The sequence below is a fragment of the Arachis duranensis genome, unplaced genomic scaffold, assembly GCF_000817695.3.
Source record: "Arachis duranensis cultivar V14167 unplaced genomic scaffold, aradu.V14167.gnm2.J7QH unplaced_Scaffold_232525, whole genome shotgun sequence".
NCBI lineage: Eukaryota > Viridiplantae > Streptophyta > Magnoliopsida > Fabales > Fabaceae > Arachis > Arachis duranensis.
In genome coordinates, this window is record NW_026264851.1 from 132,371 (window position 1) to 137,625 (window position 5,255).

At 34.2% G+C, this 5,255-nt stretch overlaps 1 long non-coding RNA gene across 2 annotated transcripts; it reads right to left on the minus strand.

The window, feature by feature from the left end:
• Positions 1-226: 226 nt before the first annotated feature.
• Positions 227-4,020, minus strand: LOC127744134 (uncharacterized). 2 transcript variants are annotated; one of them, XR_008005267.1, is made up of 6 exons: positions 3,822-4,020; positions 2,771-2,847; positions 1,922-2,129; positions 1,357-1,405; positions 754-893; positions 227-579 (listed from the first exon to the last, which is right to left on the minus strand). It is a non-coding gene; the product is annotated as an uncharacterized LOC127744134 (long non-coding RNA). The 2 variants fall into 2 exon arrangements; XR_008005266.1 differs by lacking the exons at positions 227-579; positions 1,922-2,129 and having other exon boundaries at positions 588-893.
• Positions 4,021-5,255: the final 1,235 nt, after the last annotated feature.

The window sequence follows — 5,255 nt, forward strand, 5'->3', positions numbered from 1 at the left end:
CTGAAGGCGACGAACTTACAGACGAATTTTTCGTCTGTAATTACAGACGGATTTTCAGACGGATTTTCCGTCTGTAATTTAAACTTTGGAAAATCATGATTACAGACAGAAAATCCGTCTGTAAATCCGTCAGTAAGGTAAAATAGAAAATTTTTTTAATTTTTCTATTGGAAAATAAATACTTTAGATTTGTTTTCTAAATTTACTCCATCAAACACACTGTAAATTGAAAAAATGAAAGCCAAAAATCACATAGATAAACATAATATTCATTACATGATACCTATAAAATTGGATGTTATTTTTCAACACCATTATTCAATATCTCATTGTCTCGATAAAAAAATACCCCAAAATTTCTTTTAAACTACAACAGAGAAGGGCAGGACTTTCAGCCTAAATTTTAAAACTATTTCCTCATGCTCTCTTTAAAGTTTAAACTCTCCAATCTAATCTGAGTTACATGATTCTTTACTCCATGGTAGACTCTTGTGTGGCTGAAACTTGAAAGTATTTGTTCATCTAGTTCTTCTTCTTTGATTTGTTTACATTGGACTGAGCATATGCAATTGCAATTTCCTGGTGTTAAAAAATAGGATATGGATAGATTTCAGAAGTCTAGCAATGTTTTATAGGATTAAGAAAAAGTGAAGGAGGATAACAAAAACACAACTTTAAAACAGAACTGCAAGAGAGAGAGAGATGCTTGCATGCTCTTGAAGCACATTTAATTTGTTCTTCAGGAACACTCACATTTAAGAGAGATGCTTGCATGCTCTTCAATCATGGTCATGCACAGAATGCATAAAAATAAACATGCATACAAGTTATTTGTCAGATTGAGTGAGATCCAATTCTTAGGGAATGAGAGCAAATACCTCTGCATAGCAAACCTGAAAAGATTCAACCAAGATCACAAGTTAACTAGATAAGCTTTCTAGAAAAAGGGGGATATATACAAATTAATAATTTAAAGGACTAGCCATTGACCCTGAAGAAGGATTGACCCCGAAGAAGGAATCTCAGGCATAATAACGTTTGAAGTTATTTAATTCCATGCAGATGTATCATTTAGTTAGCTACTGCCAGCAACAGTTAATCATAGATGCAACTGTGCCATAACAAACTATAAAAATTAATTCATGCATAAAACTCAATCATCACAATTAGCAAAAATTATTCCAATACCAAAATTATAAAATAAAAAGAGGTATTAAAGTCTGGTACACAAGCATCCCGCATAATGCAGGGTCCAAGCAAGGGGCATGCTCAAAGAAGAAAGGAAAAAAGATAAATTAATAATCAGTTGATACTTGATAGCATTACACAGGAAAGTATTGGAACACAGCAACAAACCTTATCAGCAGCTGCCTGCAATGTCAAATGATCTCCCCATTCTCCAGACCTGTTATAATGGACAGACGATGAATGAGTAAGTTGGAGGAAAAAAGCCCACTAAATATGACGAGAAAGGTCACTCATTCTAGGGTAAATAATAAAGGTACCGAATTTTGAATTCACAAGTCACATGAACCCACATATTAAAATATAAACATATACACACACATTAACAATATATAATGTAGTACCAGTAAAATAAAAATAAAAAAAAAGGAAAAAAGAAAATATGATTATGCCGCAATTACTAATTAAATAAGAGCAGGCAGGAGAATGTCAATGATGCGAAATATACAGTCAAAACCAAATAACAGAAAACTGCAAATAACTATTCCCTATTGAAAATTATTTTAGTTTACTTCCATTCACTAAATCATTCAGATATTTAGGCAGTGAAACAATTTTATCTACTGCACTAACCCCAACAGATGAAATAGACAATGACACTTCTGAATATCTTTTTCACAAAATTTGACACCAAGAATGCAAGCATAAGGTTTGTTAAAACATGAGAAAGACATACCCCTCCATTCTTGCTCTGTATAGGTCCATGAGAAGCCACAACATAAGGCTGGAAATAATTCGGCACTGACATGTTGGATGGAGAGAGACCATATTGTTGAAAGTAGGCAGGTATGGAAAGAGAGAAAAACAATGATAACCCAACAATGATGATATTCCGAGAGCTTCCAGCCTCACTATATTAGATTGCTTTCTCTAATCATTGCCAACTGAGACATTTGATTGAAAAGTTTGTATATGAAAAAATATCTTAGCTGTAAAACTTAAATAATCAAAATTTAGCATAAGTACTGTCCTCAGCTGTAAACTATCAATCAGACTAAACTAGAAGTTTAAATCCACAAGCATGGTAGACACTTTGATATCTCCATATACAAACAATAGGATGAAGAAATAAACAAGCCAGAATTTTCATCAGTGGTTTTAAATTGGGTATGCTAGTATGCTGCTTGCTTTGCTTTCAATTCCCAAAAACCACAATTTAGTAAGTTTCTTTATGATTAGTATTCGAATTTAAACTAACTAAACTTGCCAATATACAGGACCAAGTAAATAATTGGCAATTACAACACAACTAAAAATAGGGATCATCTAGAAATCCATAGGGGAAAGAAATTTAAATTTTACAACACAACTTCAGAGTCTCTTAGGACAGAAAAAGCATACTCAATGCCCATGGTTGGTAACTAGTTTTACTTAAGACCCATGTTTTAATATCTTCAAAATAAAGAAAGTGAAAAGACAACCATAATTCGGGGAAAAAAACACTTTCTCTTGAATTTTAATTGATGCTGCCCAGTTCAGTGCATGATTCTCAACAAACATGAAAGATATTTTTCAGTGATGTTACCTTCTCATTGATATTCCTGGCAACCTCAAGTGTCTTTGTGTAAGCTTCACCAGCAGGAACACAGTAGTTGGCAAGTTCTGCAGTAAATGGAATGGTACACAATGTGTTATGTGTTTAAAGATATTCTTGTACCTCCAAATTTTATTTTTCTAAAGAACACAGTGTAGCATACACAATAATCCAATAATGAAAACAAAAAAGAGTGAGGTGAGTGATGTGTCACAAAATCTTAATACGACAAACATCTCATTCATTCTCTCATTTTCAACGTTATTAACATACAAATGCATGTTGAGAAAGGTTACTATAAAACAATACAATACACACTGTCCTGCAAGAGATATATATATAAAGTTGTTGTGTTGTATATGTATAAAGACAAATATCACTGTCCCTTTCTTTTTCATCAAAATGGCCAAACCATGTAAGTGGTGCTACCTTTTATTTAATTTTTAGAGAAAAAATGAAGAAATTAAACTATATAAGATAAAATAGGAAAGCTTTCATCAATGTGAAAATAAAAAAAGGAGCTAAAGTGGATTGTTGATCAAAAATTGTTCCTTGGTGCTCAAATCTAAGGAATTAGAATGGAGTTGTCAAGTGGAAAAGATGGAAGCAGATATCAGTACTTTCAAGTCTACACTGAACACCAAAGAACAAGAAATAAGGGAGCTTCAAACAGAACTTGAAAAATGTTTTTGTGCAATTGAAGAGAAACATATGGAACTCTTGATCTTTAAATCGCAACTTGCAGAGGCTGACTCCAAATCATTTCTGGCAGAAACTGATAAAGCAATTTGTATCAGTGAGAATGAAGATTTGCTTTGTCTCAGTACAGAGCATATGAGATTGAAACCATATAAGCACACATAAACACACCTAAGCATGATCAAAATGAACAGTAAAACCCAGCTAGGCATTTTGTCAAGCACTAACTGTGCATTAAACTTTCAATGTGATTCACTCAGTAATAAGCATACATATACTCCAAATCCAACACTGGAGAAAAAGGAGCTATTCACAACACTGGAGAAAAAGAGCATTTACTCACCGGCTGCGAGGAAGAAGGGCAGTGGCAGAAACACAACGGCGACACAGAGAGAGAAGGAGAGCGCTCAAACAGAGGAGACGGCCAACGAGCTTCCAAACGACAGCGAGGGAGCTTCCAATCACGGCAACACAGCTTCCTACGACGGCGACAGATCTTCTACGGTGGCGGTGGAGGCTGTGTCTGTGTAGGGGGCTGCGGTGGCTGCAGTGGCGGCAGAGACTGCGGTGGCTGTGGGCGGCGGGCTGCAGGGCAAAGAGCTCGAAGGATGTGGGCAAAGAGTTCGAATAGAGTGTGAATGGGATTTTCCGACAAAGACCTATAAAATTAGGGTTTTCAATATTTCTGACGGATTTAATTTAAATTATAGACGGATTTTCCGTCTGTAATAATTTAATAAAACGCGCGTTTCGTCTACATAATTACAGACGGAAAATCCGTCTGTAATCATTCCACGGAAAAAAAATGATTTTTCCGACGGAATTATAGACGGATTTTCTTTTCCGTCTGTAATTTATGCTAATCTATTTTTTTTGTTTTCCGACAAAAAAATCCCTCTGAAATTCCGTCTGTATTTCAGTGGGATAAAATCCGTCGGAAATATCCGTCTGTAATAACTAATTTTCTAGTAGTGATTATTAACTAGAATATTAGTTGAATTATGTTAATTCTTTAAAAGAGTGGGTAATAGTAAGGTTTTGTATTCATATAATAATGTTATTTTGAGAGTAATATTGTGAGGTAATTACGATATAAAGATAAAAAAATCTGTTTATAAACTATGACATTGGTAAATGGTAATGAGGGCTAAAAGTATTGACCTTTTTCTACACACAACATACAATATACATCATGTGCCACCTCTTTATGTTAGATGACAATTTACTTGGATTTTGGACTTTATTGAACTGAAACCTGAGAGTTGAAGTATAATGATAAATTTGATAATATGTACTCATATCCATATAAAGCCTCCAGTGAAATATAGTAATCACTCACATTGTACACTGTATAGTTATTGCTTAACTTCAAATCTCAAAACCAGCCGTTATTATTTATGCTTTTGATTAAAACATTCTTATTTCAGCTGAAGTTAAGAATGACAAAATATCAGAAACTCTGGTAGAGATCTAAAGAGAGGAGAGCTAAGAGCGAGAGAGAAATGGAGTAGAGAGCAGATACAGATGAGAAGAGAATGAGAAAATGAATTCATTGATTTAGAAAACTTCTTTACAGAAGAAGTTTATTCTTGTATTTGTAGTCACAGTTGAAACAAATTTTTCTAACTAATTATCCTTCTAACAAACTTGATAGATCAGCATAACTAACTCCTAATCTCATGCCTCACACTTCAACCACGCCTCACACTTCAGCTAGTTTCATCTCTTATCTCTATTTATCCTCAACATTTTCTCTCAACTTGAGCTTGGGTTGGTA